The sequence below is a fragment of the Aulonocara sp. 'chitande type north' Nkhata Bay genome, linkage group LG3 (genome assembly GCF_057382095.1).
Source record: "Aulonocara sp. 'chitande type north' Nkhata Bay isolate Kocher_YH1m ecotype deep benthic linkage group LG3, A_spYH_male_GT1.1, whole genome shotgun sequence".
NCBI lineage: Eukaryota > Metazoa > Chordata > Actinopteri > Cichliformes > Cichlidae > Aulonocara > Aulonocara sp. 'chitande type north' Nkhata Bay.
Genome location: NC_141346.1, coordinates 1,129,444 through 1,148,235, shown reverse-complemented (window position 1 = coordinate 1,148,235; position 18,792 = coordinate 1,129,444). Strand labels below are relative to the sequence as shown.

Here is an 18,792-nt window from a genome sequence, read left to right as displayed (position 1 = left end):
TAAAACGTCAATTCACCTATTATACTGTAACATCGTGAAACACGTTCATTCCTATATAACATTATAAGCTAACAAGCATGCTAACAGCTAACCGTAACTGTAGAAATACGAGATACCAAACTGTCTCTCTTTTTTTTTCTCCTTCTACTCTTCCATTAATAAAATAGCATCTTCAGGGACCCCTCGGCCATGCAAAAAATCACTTATATCCACCATATTTTGTGAGTTAGTTCTCCACCTGCACAACTGGACCCATCGCTGTTACTGAAGCGGGATGCTTGCAGGTGCCCACCTCCGAATTCTGAGAAAAAAGTCAGAATTCTGACTTTAATCTCAGAATTCTGACTTTTTTCCAGTGGCCCTATTCTGTATGCTGCTGCTTCTCCAGGGGACGATAGTAACCAGGCATGTCGGTACTATCAAGCCCTCGTCCGAGGAACTGACCTCCTCATCGCGAAGCAGGGGTGTAGAGTCCATCTTTGTCTCTCTTTTGAGCTAAAAAGAGGCTTTTTAACGACGGCGGTGTTCTTTTTAAAAAAAAAAAAAAGGGGGCGTGGTCCAGAAGTGGGATGTACTTAGAGGGCGGGGATTTTCAGAAGCACAGAGTTTTTCTCACGGCCACGGCGTCTCTCCAGCAGAGGCAACTTTGAAAAAGAACGGTAATGTCCTTCCTTACTTGCAACATCCTTATGATCCATTCTTTGGTGGGTAAAACCATCATGCTGCGAAATAACCCGCAGTCTGTGTTGAATTTCTCCATGACAAAAATGTCAGGTGCATCAGACTCATCGGTTGAATGCAGGCTGGCCTGCAGTCTCCATCTCCCCGTGGCTGTGGTTCCAGAAGACCAGACGGTTGACAAGACTATTTTAGTTTTGGCCAGTTCTCCGTGCTTGAAACGTATACCCCCATTCCGGGGAGGAGGAGGAGGAAGATCCTCCTCCTCTTCTTCGGAAGGGGAAATATTCTCTCTCTCTCTCTTTAGTTTCTTCTGCAGGGGGGATCTTCATCATCGGTGGGGAGACGAGGAAGATCCTCTCTGTCCTGTCTTTCTGCAGGGGAATCTCCCTCTTCACCGTCACCCGACGAGTCAGAAGGAGGAGGATGGGGAGGAGGATTATCTCCCTCTCTCCGGCGTCTTTTAGGAGCAGCATCTTCCTCTTCGGGAAAAGGAAAATCTGCACTCGTCTCTCAGATAGCGAGCGCAATCAGCAGCTTCAGCACGGCCCAGTCCCCAGAAGTCAACTTCACAAGGTTGCTCGATTCCTTCAAGCTTTCTCCTTCATTCAGCTGATGGAACCAAACTTCGCCCAGCTTGTATTTGAAGACGTAGCTCCACTTTCCGCACCTCTCAAAAGGTAGAGGCCATTCTCCTGCGGTATATGAACACGCTCTTATTTTTCTCTTCTCTCCTCGGAGCGTCATTGTATCTGTTACTGTAGACCAAGACAGGTGTGTCGCTGATCACCGATGAGGACCACTCGCTGCCTCCCGTGCTTCCAGCGTCGGGAGAGCAGATCTCTTCCCCGTCCAAGTACAGAGAAAGGCAGGGCTTCAGAGTGACAGTTTACATTTTGTCTGTGCCTAGAAAAGTGCACGCCGGGCCTCTGTTTTTATCCTCCTCCCTCCAGTGACCCCCCTCCTCTGGACAAAACTAATTTTTTTCCTGCCGGATGCAATTCGTAACACTTCTGGAAGCAATTCGTCACGCATCTGGATTAAATTAGTCACTTCCGGAGGTCAAAAGGTCAAGGCTAGGGTCATGAATCAAATTTTTGACACAAGGTGCATACTTTCTTTTTTTACCGGAAGAAATAATTTTAGGACTCTAATAAGTTCTATAATATTACTTGTGTTTACAGTTGCCTCTACTGAAGACTTTAAAGGGTTTGGGGCAAAGTTACACTAACTCTAGTTTTAGCCCCAGACCATCCTGGCTGATGCTAGCAAATGCTAATGTTAGAACTGATTTGGGCTGCTAACGTAGAGACTTTTAGCTAGCTGACCAGCATAGACTAATTTGATGGTTAACAGATTATAGTGGTAATTAATATTTGTAGACAGATACATTTTTCCTGTAACTTTTCCTGTAACCTTTTTCACTCCAACTTTTGTTGAAAATGTAATTTATGTAAGGCTGAGCAGATCATTTCTAGTTTGTGGGAAATTTTTGTGACCCCGTTGAGCTAATGTGTGATTAAATCATAACTAAATCATTATTAAATTATAATATAAGCACAGTGCTCGTGTGCTGGGATGTTATATGGTTTGTGAGGATGCTATTTTGTCTGTATCAAGCTTTTAGCCTAATAATAAGCAGAGATATTTGTGTTTTTCTTAAAAATTCAGATCCTTAGAGATTATTTAAAAAGTACATCAACAGCTAAATGAAACACTGAACCTGCACTGGACAAATCTCCGTTATTTCAGCTGTGATCACACACTTTGGTTTTCCGCTGCAGAGGAACGGCCAACAAAGGGAAGACTTCACTGAATGAAAAAGGAGGAAGATCCAGTACAGCTAGTCTCAGGAGATGATGAAAAAGCCTGAACACCTTCTCTACAGAAACAAGTGATTGATTTGGTTTTTGAAGGTTTGTATGTTACTTTCATTATAAACTGCTTATATTGTAACTGAATGCTGTTACCTGGCTGCAACTCTACATGTGCAGACATGGACAAAATTGTTGGTACCCTTCGGTCAATGACAGAAAAATTCACAATGGTCACAGAAATAACTTTAATCTGACAAGAGTAATAATAAATAAAAATTCTATAAATCTTAACCAATGAAATCAGACATTGCTTTTCAACCATGCTTCAACTGAATTATTTAAAAAATAAATTCATGTAATTGGAATTTCAATAACTTTTTTTTTAAAAATCTCTGATCGCAACATTTTTTGCATTTATTACCTAGATGTTGTGTTTAGTTTTTTTCTGCTTATCTGCTTGTCATCCTTTCTTTGCAGTGCTGTTTAAACTCTGACATCAGCTTATGCAATTTACCTTAATTTTGTTCCATATTTGTTTTCCTGCTGGCTGTTTATTCTTGCTTTTTTAAAGTTTCTGCCAATTTTTCACCATTTAACAACAAGTAGCTCTGAAGAAACTTTTTTCAGCAGGCAGTTTCAGCGATGCAGCATTCACACCGCACTTTTGCAGTTAATATGATAATTCCATATACTGTCACGCCATGTAATATATATACTGCATCTTGATCGTTGCTGCAGGACGTTGTGGCTCCCTCAGTGTTTAAACTGAAGAACTGTGGACTCATAGTCGTTTTTAAAAAACAACTCAGAACACACCTTTTTAAAACTGCTTTTGGTTAATGTTTGCCTGTTATATATTGCCTTTTTAATTTTTTATGACTTATCTTATGTGCAGCACTTTGTGATTCTATCTAGAAAGGTTCTATATAAATAAAATTTTATTTATTATTTATTTATTTAAACTGGTTAAAACTGGTCTACAGACTGGTTTCTGTCTGGTTTGTCTGTGACAAAAATAAATCTTCAGGTTGACATTAACATGATGCAAATAAACAAACAGCTTAAAGTTCGAGTCATTTATTTTGGAACAATGACCTCCAGTGAAAATGTGTGATCTATGGTAATCAAATGAGCAGAAACACTCAAATCACCCCAAGCATCAAACACCAGAGTCCAGAGCACCAAACATGGTCCAAAACCATCCCAGTAAAACCACAACAAGCACCAACAAAACTGAGATCCTGGATCAGGTTCAGAGTCCAGACAGAGATCATCATCATCATCAGTCTGCTGAACACAGGAAGCAGCAGCTTTTATAATATCAGGCACAAACAGGACCAGGGAACAGGCTCAGTTACTGGGAACCAGGATACGACCTGAAAGAAGAAGAGACGAGGACACAGTCACCAACACACTCTGAAAACAAGCCATGGACACTGGTTTTAAGTAGAGATGGACCGATCCGATATTACGTATCGGTATCGGTCCGATACTGACCTAAATTACTGGATCGGATATCGGAGAGAAATAAAAAATGTAATCGATCCATTAAATATCAAAAAAGCACCTCACAAAACTTGCGACATGGTGTAACTCAGCTCATAACCGTAGCACATCGGAGCAGTATGCGTCACGTGATAGAGCGACTGTGGCGTGCGAGACCTGTCGGTGGTCTGGTTGAGCATTTTGAGCCTCGCTACTAAAACGGGCATTTCGTCTCCGAGGAAGTGATGCCAGAGAGAAGTAAAGCATGTCTGTAAAGCATTCCAGCGTTAAGCTTAACAACAGATATATGGAGCGACTGCCTCTCTCTCTCTCTCTCCCTCTCCTGCTGCTACTTCAATCGAAACTGATCAATGATCAGCTGATCGGCTTTTCTGTCGCGAGTCCGTCTCTCTTGTTTGTTTTTGGCCCACTTTACACCAGAAAGAGGAAACCAGCGGCTGAACAACAGCAGCACGTTTAAGCTTGATGAGCTGTTGTTAGAATGTATTTAATATTACTTTCTACACCAGGATCTTTTTCTACAGCTGACGGCTGGTAACTGTGCAGGGGCGGATCTAGCAAAGTTTAGCCAGGGGGGCCGATAGGGCATGAACAGGGAAAAGGGGGCACAAAGACATACTTTTCTTTCTTATTCTCATTTAAAATGTCGAGCTTTTAATAAATAATTATCTGAATCTACACCAAGTCTGCATGGTTTACCGAAGATACATAAAGAGGGTGCACCTTTAAGACCGATTGTCTGTATGATCAACTCTGTCATCTATAACATCTCCAAGCTTCTGGCTTCGATCCTCAACCCGCTGGTGAGCAGCTCTGAACACCACATCCAGAACACCCTGGGTTTTGTTGAGAAGGTGAGAGATGTCATTATGGAGGCAGATGAGACCATGGTCTCGTACGACGTTACATCTCTCTTCACTTGCATCCCAGTCACAGAAGCATTGGAGGTAGTTCGTAAGAGATTACAGGATGACCCCAACCTCAGCAACAGGACCGCTCTCAGCATCGACCAAGTGTGTTTGCTTTTGGAACTGTGACTTGATTCCACCTTCTTCACATACAAGGGTCAGTTCTGCAGGCAGAAACATGGGTGTGCCATGGGCTCCCCAGTTTCACCCATCGTGGCCAGTTTGTACATGGAAGAAGTGGAAAAGGGGGCTTTGCTATCCTACCCTGGAACACCACCAAGTCACTGGTTCAGATATGTGGATGACACCTGGGTGAAAATCAAATCTCAGGACGTACCACAATTCACGGTCATGTCAGGAGTATCGGAGCAGTTGAGACGCATTTTTTCTAAACACCGGGTCTCTGTGGCTTTTAAACCCCAAAACACGCTGCGCCAAAAACTGGTCCACCCCAAGGATCGGGTCCCCGACACAAACAGAGTAACATAGTGTACGCTGTTAAGTGCAGGAGGACTGCCAGGATTTATACATCGGGGAAACCAAACAACCTCTGGCGAAGCAGATGGCACAACACAGCAGAGCCACCTTGTCAGGCCAGGACTCTGCTGTCTATTTACACCTACAGGCCAGTGGACACTCTTTCAATGATGAGGATGTGACATCCTGGACAGGGAGGAACGCTGGTTTGAGGGCGGAGTCAAGGAGGCCATTTACGTGAAAAGGGAAAGACCATCTCTGAATGGAGGAGGGGCCTAAGGGTACAACTGTCACCATCTTACATGCTGTGATTGCAGCCATTCCCCAACTCTCTGTGAATGGGACTCGTGGACATTGATCAGTGGGCTTTGATCAGTGGGTTTTGGTCAGTGGTTGTTGAACAATGGTGATGAGAATTTGCATAATTATGATTAAGGAACTGACCTCTCAGCCCATTGTTCCTTCAGTGAGCTGGTTTCAGTCATTATGCAAATGTACTGTTTATAAGATTGAAACCTGCAGTCAGCTGAGACTGAAGACGTCACCTGATGATGACGAAACGTTTCTCCCACAAAACGCTACGTCCAGATGAACAGAATCAACTTTATGGAGATTTACTTCCCTGGATGATTGAGAATGCATCAAGATGGATTGTTTAGTTCAGTGTGAGAATATTTTTCATCTTTGATGCCATCTTTGAGATCATTCCTGGACCTGCTGACCTGGAGGAGTCTGAATATCAACACTGAGTCTCAGCTGTTCTGTCACATCTGTCACTGATCCTGCTGGACGCTCACTGAGGGAGTGGTGCTTGGTTGGTGAATGTGGAGGTTTGATGGCACATGTAAGTGTTGTAAACCATGAAGGATGTGTTTCCTGACATCATGTGAGAAACATGTTAGTCTGCAAACTGTCCCTCTGTTACAGTCCTCTGTGCTCCCACAGCAGGTGAAACTCACCTCACAGTCGCCACAGACTGATCACAGTCAGGTGTGTGAGACCAGCAGACTGAAACAACTGAGACACTGCACTGAGATGAAAGTGTGGCAGGACTCCAAACAGATGCAGAACATCTGCTTTACCCAGGTCAGACTGTGGATTGAGAGAAATCATCTGTTCCAACATGAACTTCAACTCACATTAATTCAGGATGGTCCTACTCTGTATCTGTTTAAGTATAGGAGCCCTTTGTTAGGGGGACCGCTGGACTCCTGGCACCGGCTTTTTAAGGAGGCGTTTACAGGGTACGCACACACAGACTGGTACTCTTTGTTTACATGTATGCCTGTGTATGCAACACGTTCTCACTCCCAACTCGTCAAACGTGTGAGGCATGGTCAGGCTCCCTCTGCTTCACTTATCGACGTGCAGGGTACCCTCCTCGCGTCGAGAATTGACGTGCAGGGTCCTCTCATTGAATACTATAGAGCTCCCTAAACGTTGCTTATTGACGACAAGAGATTGCCGCGGAAGAGCCTGTTGTCCGTATATTTATATATTTCCAAAATCACATGGTAGTGACGTATACTGAACACAATATATTATATAATGTAAACAACTACCTGAGAAACAGCAGATACAGCAGAGAAATTAATTATAGGCTATTACTTTTGTATCGTTTATTGCATTTACGGAGGGAGTGATGTATGCTGGGTAATGGCACAGCTAGCGACTGGGTGACTTTATTCACCCGCTTCGGCTGTTATCAGTCCATACAATGGGCGTTATTAGCACAAATCAGTCCCATAGATATGGACCATCTCCTGCTAGATTGTTCAGAAGGTTCTTCTCATCCATCCAGATGGAGGATCACTAACAGGAGCGTGGAAGACTCCAGAATCCACTCTGGCTGCAATCCGGTGGATACAGCAGTGTGTACAGGTAAGACCGTTTAAACGGACAGCATTTATAGAATGACTATTAAAAGTCAGCGAGTGTCAGTAATGTTAATGTGGTTATGTTAGTAATACACCGAGTGCTAATATAACAGCTTTAAGATGCATTTGTAGATATTATTACGTGTTTTACTGTCTTTATGGTGCTAGCTTAAAGTTACGGTGTAAACGTTAGCTTATATTGGAGTAAAGCTGTTACTGGTTAAACGATGTTAGCACAGAAATATTAGCTTCTGTCATGACTGATGAAGTTACTAGTTAATAAAGTTTCCAGTGAAGTGTTTAATCGCAGCCACAGACTGACAGCAAATATCTCGATTAGCTTCAGTGCATCTGTAATAAATATGTGCAAGTTTCAGTGCTTCGTTTAAACTGTATGATACTTATACTGACCCAGGGTCAGTGTAAAATACAATCCTAGCTGTGTGAACAAAGCCTGGCTCCTTTAATCCTGCATGACAAACCTCAGGATGCAGGTTATTATTACTCTTTCCTGCTGGCACACCTGTCACACCTGAGAGTCAGATAGAAATAAAGTCACCCAGTAGCTAGCTGTGCCATTACCCAGCATACACCACTCCCTCCGTAAATGCAATAAACAATACAAAAGTAATAACTATAATTAATTTCTCTGCTGTTTCTCAGGTAGTTGTTTACATTATATAATATATTGTGTTCAGTACACGTCACTACAATGTGATTTTGGAAATATATAAATATACGGACAACTCAAGCAGAAGAGGAGGGCCTTCAAATCCAGAGACAAAGAGGAGTTGAAAAGGGTGCAGAGAGAGCTGAGGGGACTGATAAGGAATGGGAAGGACACCTACAGGCAGAAGATGGAGAACCAGCTTCAACAAAACAACGTTGGTGAAGTCTGGAGAGGCCTCAGAACCATCTCAGGCCACAAACAGCAGAACTCTCTGCCTGGGAGGGATGTGAGATGGGCAAATGAACTGAATCATTTCTTCAACAGATTTGATTCAACCATGAGACAGTCTGCAACATCGGCTGCAGACTCACCCACCCCCACTGCTGCTGTTCCACCTCAGACACTTCACACCTCCTCTATTCACCCTGCTCACTCCCCCCCACCCCCAACAACAGCATCCAATACACACTCAACACAAGGCTCCAGCCTGTCTCTCTCAACCACCCAGGTTAGGAGGGAACTGAGGAGGATTAAAGCCAAGAAGGCAGCGGGTCCAGATGGCATCAGCTCGAGGGTCGTCAGGTCCTGCGCGGACCAACTGTGTGGGGTGATGGAGCACCTCTTCAACCTGAGCCTGAGGTTGGGAAGAGTCCCACAGCTCTGGAAAACCTCCTGTGTTGTACCAGTGCCAAAGACTTCACGCCCCAAGGACCTCAACAGCTACAGGCCGGTGGCTCTGACATCCCACCTGATGAAGACCCTGGAGTGGCTGGTCCTGGCTCAGCTTCGGACCTGGCGAGCTCATCATTGGACCCACTTCAGTTTGCCTACACTGAAAAAAAGGCCATGTTGGATTTACTTGATTCAATAGTGGACACTGGTTGCACACAAATGTTTTGCTTTGGCAGAAACTTAAACAACTGAGTTAAATCAACACAACTTTTTCATATTCAGTAAACCTGCATTTTGTGTTCATAAAACACGATTGAAACATGTTCAGATGGAGTAAGCTGAGCTCCTGGAATATTTTAATCCTTCACAATTTTGTCATTTTATTTCAACACTATTCAATAACCTTTACCCAAATACTACTTGGTCACTTAAATACTACATGCTGTCTTCATATTACATAATGTTCAACAAAGTCTAGATCCTGGTTACCATAAAAATTGAAGGGGTCTACAACAACTACCATCCTCCTATCTTTATCCTGGCTGCAGCAGGGCTGGGAAATAACCCTGAAGTGATAGGTTACCAGACAGGGTACACCCCGGACAGCTGACCAGTCCATCAGATAGAAACAAACAACCATTTAGACTTACATTCACAGGTAATTTAGAATCACCAGTTAACTCTAATAACTGCATGACTTTTAACTGCGGGAGGAAACCAGAATACCCAGAGAGAAACCTGCAAACTAGCCAGAATGTGGATTTGAACACAGGACCTTCTTACTGTGGAGCAACAGCACTAACCAGCATGCCAACAATGTAGGAAATGTAGGAAAGCTATGATTTCCTGTATTTGATGCAGACTTTTTTTTTGTTTTTGTAATTTTGTAATAATAAAAAGGCAAGATGGCGCTGGAGTGACGGCAGCCTTTCCAAGTAGCTCTGCAACACCGCACCTTTTTTCTTAACTTTAACTTTTTTAGACTAGGTTTTTCAAAGTTTTTTTCACCTTCCTCTACTTATACCTCTTAGATATAGCGATACAAGATGGATAATGCACTTTTCAAAACTTCTGGAACCAGCTCCTTCATTTATTCGAGAGCGGAGCTGCTGGCACTAAAAACAAAGGGACAGACCGGCATGCGACACAACATCCCGGCCGAGCTAAAGAGGAGCTACAGAGGCTGCAAAGCTGGAGCGAGGAGAGCGGATCACCGGAGGCGATTCAAACCATCAATCCCGACAGTGATCATGGGCAACGTGAACTCGTTACAGAATAAGATTGATGAACTGTGCGCTCTGAACAACCACAGACTATACCGTGAGTGCAGCTTGTTTATCTTCACGGAGACGTGGCTAACCGAGCTAACGCCGCAGGCTAACGTAGACCTATGCGGTTTCACATCCGTGAGAGCCGATAGGGACACGCAGGCCAGCGGAAAAAGCAGAGGTGGGGGACTCATTGTCTACGTTAACAACAGATACTGTAACCCTGGACACGTCTCCGTTAAAGTTTCGGTATGCCGTCCGGACCTGGAGCTGCTAGCTGTTAGCTTGCGGCCATATTATCTACCTCGGGAGTTCAGTCATGTGATCTGTGTGTGTGTTTACATCCCTCCGAGGGCCGACGCAACAGCTGCCTGTGAGAAAATACACACAGTCACAGCAAGACTTCAGACACAAAACCCCGAGGCTTTCATTATTATATCTGGAGACTTTAACCATGCCACACTGGACTCTACTCTGGCTGCTTTTCACCAGTTTGTGAATTGTCCCACAAGGAGCAACAGGACAATTGACCTACTGTATGCTAATGTGAGAGATGCATACAGAGCCACCCCCCTCCCCCCACTAGGGAAGTCAGACCACAACCTGGTTTACCTACAGCCACAATACACACCCCTCGTCCAAAGGCAGCCTGTCACAACGCGCTCCATCCGGAGATGGACCCCAGAAAAGGAGGATGCTCTGAGGGACTGTTATGACACCACAGACTGGGATGTGCTCCTGAGCCCACATGGTGAGGACATAGAGGGGGCGACACACTGTCTTACAGACTACCTCAACTTTTGTGTGGACACAGTCGCCCCTGCTAAGACGGTACGGTGTTATCCTAATAACAAACCGTGGGTAACACAGGAAGTCAAAGCTGTCCTCAACATGAAGAAGAAGGCTTTCAGGAGCAAAGTGAAGGAGGAGATGAAAGCAGCACAGCGGGAGGTGAAACGCTGCCTGAGGGAAGCAAAGGACACCTACAGGAGGAAGGTGGAGCAGAAGTTGGAGAGGAACAATATGAGGGAGGTCTGGAATGGTGTGAAAACCATCACAGGCCACAACACCAAGAAAAGCACAGTGGGGGGGGGACTGTGGAGAAGATAAACGAACTCAACAACTTCTTCAACAGGTTTGACCAGCCCACAACCCCCCCACCCTCACCTTCACTACAGAGTCCTCTCCCCACTCTCCTGCCTCCCTCGCTTCCCCCCCTTCCTGACACCATGACACCCCCCTCCTCCAATCCCTCTCTCAGCAGCAAGACATCTCCCCCCCTCCCCTCCTCCCAATCATCTCCCAGTGTCACAGTGGATCAGGTCAGGAGGCAACTGAGGAAGCTTCGCCCCAGAAAGGCAGCAGGCCCAGACAAGGTGTGTCCTAGGATGCTAAAGGCGTGTGCTGCTGAACTTGGGGAGCCGCTACAACGAGTCTTCAACCTCAGTCTGCGACTGGGGAGAGTGCCCGCCCTATGGAAGACATCCTGCATCGTCCCGGTCCCCAAAAGGAACCGGCTCAATGAGCTGAATGACTTCCGACCGGTGGCACTGACGTCACATCTTATGAAGACTCTAGAGCGGCTCTTCCTCAACCTCCTCCGACCACAGGTACAACATGCCCAGGACCCACTACAGTTTGCATACAAGGCGGGTGTCGGAGTGGAGGATGCCATCCTGTACCTCCTACACAGAGCCCACTCACACCTGGATGGGGGAAAAGGCACGGTCAGGATACTGTTTCTTGACTTTTCCAGTGCCTTTAATACCATCCGGCCCTGTATGCTTCAGGAAAAACTGAACAGGATGGAGGTGGACCCCTGCCTGGTGGCTTGGATCTCCGACTACCTCACCGACAGACCACAGTACGTCAGGCTGAAGGACATCACGTCTGACACTGTGGTCAGCAGCACAGGAGCACCACAGGGAACTGTGCTGTCCCCTCTTCTCTTCACCCTGTACACCTCTGACTTCTGCTACAACTCTGAATTATGCCACATTCAGAAGTTTGCAGACGACACAGCCATCATGGGGTGTATCTGGGATGATCAGGAAGAGGAGTACAGAAGTCTGGTGAGGAACTTTGTCGCATGGAGTCACACAAACCACCTGCAACTCAACACCTCAATGACTAAGGAACTGGTTGTGGACTTCGGGAGGTCCAGAGAAGGTCCACTGCCGGTTCAGATAGAGGGGGAGGAGGTGGAGGTGGTCAACAAGTACAAGTACCTCGGGCTGTGGGTGGACAATAAACTGGACTGGTCATGCAACACAGAGCACCTGTATAAAAAAGCCCAAAGCCGACTGTACTTCCTCAGGAGGCTGAGGTCTTTTAACATCTGCAGGAAGCTCCTGAGGATGTTTTACCAGTCGGTGGTTGCTGGAGTACTTTTCTATGCTGTGGTGTGCTGGGGGAGCAGCACAGCAAAGAAGGACTCATCCAGGCTGGAGAAACTGATCAGGAGGGCTAGCTCTGTGGTCGGCATGAAGCTGGACACTCTGGTGACAGTGGCAGAGAAAAGGACATTAAAGAAACTGATGGACATTATGAACAATGCTGGGCATCCTCTGCACACGGCCATAAACAACCAGAAGAGTCTGTTCAGTGACAGGTTGCTTCTCCCCAAGACAAGAACTAACAGACTTAAAAACTCCTTTGTCCCACACGCCATCAGACTGTTTAACTCCTCTCTGGAGGGGAGAGGGAGGGGAGACAGGAGGACAAAGGAGGGGGGAACAACTAAGCTGTAGTGCCTCTTCACCTCACTGTACAATACCTTGTGCAATACTTTTGTAAATAGTCAACAGTGCAATAGACTCAATACTTGAAATGTGCAATTCACTTGTATTTTTATTTTTTATTCCTATTTATTCTATATATCCCCTTCGTATATTTTATTTATATTTGTCTCTGTATTTATATATGTGTGTGTGTGTGTGTGTGTGTGTGTGTGTGTGTGTGTGTGTGTGTGTGTGTGTGTGTGTGTGTGTATATATATATATATAACAGTTCTGTAACTGTAACTTCGGTCGTTGCTGTGCTTTTTTTGGAAGTCGAATTTCCCAGAGGAACCCACCCGAGGGATTAATAAAGTTCTATCTTATCTCTTATCTTATCTTAATACACAATAAATAGCAATAGCATGCACGTGGTGCGTGTGTAGTTGTCTGCCTCTTATAACTCCAGTGATTTTCCTGCAGTTTGAAATCTTGTGCGATCTTGTGAATTTCATGAGTTCAGCAACTAACCACTCTTACTAGATTGTATCAGGTCGTCTCAACAAGAACAAATTAAGTTGTTGGATTTCGTACAGATTCTTCACGATTTAATTACGTTCATAGAAACATGAAATTATGGTGTTCAAATTACAAGTTGGACTTTTTTAATGTAACAACCACCCAACTTACTTTTTTTGGAATACTAAAAAAAGTAGAGGTGGCTGCTCGACTTGACTGAGATGGATGCCTTCCTGAAACCACGATCTAAAGAGCGCGAGTCTGAAACCCGTGCAGTGTCGCGGGATTTAACATTGATATATTATTGACTTACTTCACTTGAACATGATATGAACAATTTAATCTAGCCTCTCTGCATATCATGTAGTTTCTACACTATGTAGTTACACTTAACTTTAAAGCATGAGGCAATTGTGTTAAATACACGCAAGATGCTTACGTAAATCCAAGAGCTGGCCAATCCCTTTTTTTCAGTGTACCAACCTGGCATTGGAGTGGATGATGCCATCATTCACCTCCTACATCGTTCCCTCGCTCACCTGGAGACCGCTGGAAGCACTGTGAGAATCATGTTCTTTGATTTCTTCAGTGCCTTCAACACCATTCTTCCCTCGGTCCTGAAGGACAAGCTGGAGAACTCTGGAGTGGACCATCACCTCACTACCTGGATTCTGGACTACCTCACCGACCGACCACAGTATGTGAGGACTCAGGGCTGTGTGTCGGACAGGGTCGTCTGCAGTACGGGGGCCCCACAGGGAACGGTTCTGGCTCCGTTCCTCTTCACCATCTACACTGCAGACTTCTCCCACAATTCCACCCAGTGCTTCCTGCAGAAGTTCTCTGATGACTCTGCAATAGTCGGCCTCATCACTGATGGGGACGACAAGGAGTACAGAGGATTGACCCAAGACTTTGTGGACTGGTGCCAGCTGAACTACCTCCAGATCAACACCAGTAAAACCAAGGAGCTGGTGGTAGACTTCCGCAGGCACAAGCATTCTCCACTGCAACCACTGAACATCCAAGGTATGGACATTGAGGCTGTGGACAGCTACAGGTACCTTGGTGTTCATCCGAACAACAGACTGGACTGGACTCATAACTCAGACGCCCTCTACAGGAAAGGGCAGAGCAGGCTGTACCTGCTGCGGAGACTCAGGTCGTTTGGAGTGGAGGGCCCACTCCTGAAGACCTTCTATGACTCTGTGGTGGCCTCAGCCATCTTCTATGGTGTGGTCTGCTGGGGCGGCAGCATCTCTGCTGGGGACAGGAAGAGACTGAACAGGGTGATCCGAAGGGCCGGCTCTGTTCTAGGATGCCCTCTGGACCCAGTGGAGGTGGTGAGTGACAGGAGAATGGCGGCTAAGCTGTCATCCCTGATGGACAACGTCTCCCACCCCATGCAGCAGACTGTGACAGCACTGAGCAGCTCCTTCAGTGGGAGACTGCGGCACCCACGGTGTGGGACGGAGAGATTTCACAGGTCTTTCCTCCCCACTGCTGTCAGACTCCACAATAAAGACTTTTGCAGCTGATCAAACCCTCACACGTGCAATAAGACTGCTATATGTGCAATTCTTGTACAATTCTTCTTCTGACGAAGTTGTACTTTTGTATTTTCTTACTCAGTTGTATATAGCATTTGTGTTTCTATTTTATTCTATTGTATATATTATTTTATTCTATTGTATATAGTATTTCATTTTATTTTATTTTATTGCATTCCAGTGTTTTCTAATTTCTGCTACCTAACTTTGCACTTTTGCTGTAACAAAACAAATTTCCCACCTGTGGGACGAATAAAGGTCATCTTATCTTATTTTATCCTTCTATCGCACTTGGGGCTTGGTACCCAGTCACTGGTTGATGTTATCCCCCCCCGACCTGTCATCCTTGCTCACCCTTGCCATAGCATGTTGTACCTCGTCAATCTCTAGCTGTGTGCATACATGTGCGAGCGTGTGTGTGTGTGTCTCCCTGCTAGCCAAACCGGTTTCTCATTTATCTCATTATCTCTTGCCCTGTCATCGTCATTTCCGTACGTGTTCCTCAGTTCGGTCATCCAGTCAGTCTTCCTTTTCTTTTCCGCCTCCCACCGTGGCTCAGTGGAGGGTCCCTAGCTCGGCGGCTGTTCACGCTCAGGAGAAGCGAGGCTCATCTGCTGTAGCTAGCTCAGTCACCAGTCCAGTCGTTAGCTCAGCCTCCCATCCAGTCTGTGGTCCAGCCTCAAGCTCTGTTCCCTGATCTACAGCCACAGCATCCAGAGACGGCTGTGAACGCCCTCTCTTCTCAGCCAGAGGTTTCCGTACCTGCTGGCCCTGCCTCGGCGGTGGCTCCCACGCCGTGGCCTGCAGCTCTGCCACCGGCGGCTCCCACGCCATCGTCTGGTCCTGCGATCGCCATGCCACTATCCCATCCACCTTCCTCACGGCCAGACTCCAGTGCCACCGCTGGCAACGTGGATGCCCTCCTGAACGGTTTCAAATCAGCCGCTGGCCATGTGGCCGCCCACCAGAACTGTTCCCGTTTGGACTCTGGACATCCACACTGCGATTGCTGACACAAGGTGGGAACATAATATGTGACTGTGCATCCATTATGGTCTTTGAGAACTAAAAACCTTTTTTTAAACAGCAGGGCTACAGTGCAGTGCTGCCGTGAATGTGATTTACTGAGTGTCAGCTACACACGGCTGTTTTGCATGTCTTGGATCCCACACGCACAGCTCTCTTGGTCTTCATCCTGATCTGATGACACAGATACCACTTACTTTAAATATATTTGACCATAGAACCACAAAATCTATTAATATGCATCAGCAGTTTCATCCTTTAGTCATGTGGTAGATTGTCAAAACACTAAACCTCCTCACAAAACTATCACTAATTCAAATATAGGTTTATAAAATGCTCTTTGTGTCATCACTGTCATCTCTGGGAGCAAACAGGTCTGAACAAAGACTTTGGTGCCTTCCAGTCACCTCCAGAAGGTGGTAGATCTTCATGCTGTTTCTGATCTGCTGTAGCATTGGAGCCAGACGCCCCGTAGTATGCCCAACAACAGATCTGTTTAGAAAAGCAAACACATGCCATGATTCAAAACAGATGGGCTCTAAACCAGGGATTTAACTTTAAATGTTACTGTCAAACGTTTTTGGTTTTAGATTGTCTATTCAAATATACTGCGTTATTATACTGTCCTGTTTATCAGTCCTGTGTAACCACAGCTCACAGTTTCTTCAGTGAGGTCTGTCAGGTCGTCTGCCACTTCCACCTGCACCATATAAACAAAAACAATAAATGATTTCAAGTTTTTAAAAGTCAATAACTATAAACGCACACACACACTTTGGTCAGCTGGGGAGTATCAAAGTCTTCTCAGGAAGCCTGGTGGTGGACGTCCCTGTGCACTCCTGCAGTCCCTTCTTCTGTCGCTGCCACTGAATGAAGCCTCTTTGAACAGCATCACTGCAGTAATCCTAAACTCTTTGCTCGTATCCACCTGACTGCAGCACATCTGCTTCACTGAGAAGAAAAATGATGAAAGTTCCTTAAAATGAAAGCAAATGTATTAAAAACAAGAGCAGATATTCACATCCAGCCTGAATAAACCAGCCAAAGGATCTGGTATGTTGATGGCCCTCACAGACTGGTCCTGTGAGTGGGAGTGTCTCAGGTCTAAACTTTATGAACAATAGCAAACATTCACATGATGTGACTGATGACGTCTTTTAACTGATTTCACTGGCATTTAAATTTGGTTACATCATGTGTTTCAAATATACTGTAATCAATATAACTTCAAAAACGTGGACCAAATATTTATTGTATATATACACTGACCTCAAACCAGTAATGAGCTGCTCTATAGCCAACATAGAACATCTGTATGTTGTGTGGGGTTCTTGAATGAAGACTCCTGCTCAATAACATGGAGCAACATATTTATTCAATACAGTACCTCAAGGCTGTCCCCATGCCCCATCCCTCGTGGGTAAGTACCGCACCCTAGCTGTGCATGATATATAATCAACATAGATTAGACCACACTATAAACATGTGTTTAATATCTATTAATATAAAAGGAACCGTTCACCACACAGGCTTGAATATTGACTGAGATTTCACACAGTTCTTGACATGGAGTGCCAGGATATGCAGAGGCATGCTTTCCTTGCACACCTGACAAGAAGCCTTTAGCATGCTTTTAAATTCAGTTGCATCTGATGGAGTAAGGTGGAGGTCCTGCTGCAGCTGAACAATAAACAGGAGCGTCTTTCCTGCACTGGAAACACTCTGGTTCATTGTGTTTTTAATACAGTCACATAGATTATGTTGATGTGTTATTGATTTGACATAAGAGGTTAACACTGTGCGTTTAAGTCAGTGACACTTTAAGTGTTGTTCACCTGCCTCGCACAGTCACAGCCAATGGCGCGATGTTCAAGAAGGAGTCTGTCTGAGCGCGCTCATGAAATCACGTGAGTGTGACAGAAGCCGTGTAACTGTATTTAGACCATTCCTGAAAAACCTGGTAAGCCTGTTAGACTCATTAGAGATTATGGACTGTCATGCCATAACAGTTTGTGGTGATTTTAATGTTTTATCCAGTGCAAACAAAACAATCGTGGAGCTGTGTGAGTCTAGAGGATGCACACAGGTCACCACAGCCCCACCACCGAGAAGAACACTCTGCTGGACCTGATTTCATTTCCCAGCACAGCCACGTCTCCGTGAAAACCTACTATAGTTACCCCACCCTGCACACTGCATGTTGTGATGGTTCATGATGACCTGTGAATGCTTCATCACAGTATAATGTTCACATTTTTGGAAAGTATATGTCTTAAATGTGGCTTGAGTAATGATGTCAGTATAAGATTACGATTACAGGCAATCTAAGATTCACTTATAGTAATGTAGAAAAGTCAGAAACTCAGTTTAGGCCAGTTTAAAACGAACAGTGTAGACACATCCTCTCTGCAGCCAGGCTGACCAGTCTCACTGTGGCTGGGACCAGAGGACTGTCCACACACAGGCTCTTCGTCCTTACACAGTCCTCCTGTGTCGTCTCCAACCTTCACATGTAACGTCCAACAGTGTGGAGTACACAACAGCCAGAAACTGTAATGCCACACATCAGAGAGGCTTCATCACCATAGTCAGAGTGGGAGACTTCACATCTGCAGCACAGGAGAGCTTCTGTGATGAGTCTTCCTTCGAGCTTGTCCCAAAGCAGTCGGGGTGAGATTTCCTCACAGCAAGAAGGTTAATGACATTATTTTCATGGAAACATGTGTTCATTCTTTGTAAAGTGTTTCCATGTGACTTCAGGAGTGTTATGTTACTGTCTGTACTCAGGTGTCCTTCCTCTGTGAGCTGAGACACACAGCCTCACAAACATCTTCATTTAAAGCACACGTGACAGAAGGCTGATATATTGGTAGCAGCAGTATTAAAGGTATTCAGTGTTTTTGTGTGAATCATGTTGTCTTTAAGTTTTCTGCACTTTATTACAACATGTGTTTGTTTCTTGCTCTAGTTGCACACCACCTTATATCCACCTGTGTGTTCTTTAGAAACCAACTGCTCTGGATCACAGTTGGCAGGAAAACATCACAGACAGACTGACCGTGTCTCCTCTGTGCATAGTAACGATCCTCCCTAAACCAGAGTGTAAA

General features: G+C 45.2%; 1 protein-coding gene and 1 pseudogene across 1 annotated transcript in view; one reads left to right on the top strand and one right to left on the bottom strand.

The window, feature by feature from the left end:
- Window positions 1-3,734: 3,734 nt before the first annotated feature.
- LOC147333411 (H-2 class II histocompatibility antigen, E-S beta chain-like) overlaps window positions 3,735-18,792 on the bottom strand; it is a 147,645-nt gene continuing 132,587 nt past the window's right edge. Inside the window, exon 7 of the transcript XR_015125463.1 lies at window positions 3,735-3,780. The gene's annotated coding sequence lies outside the window, so the exon portion shown is untranslated. The remainder of the gene's footprint in view (window positions 3,781-18,792) is intronic.
- Window positions 4,745-10,913, top strand: LOC147333419 (uncharacterized; annotated as a pseudogene).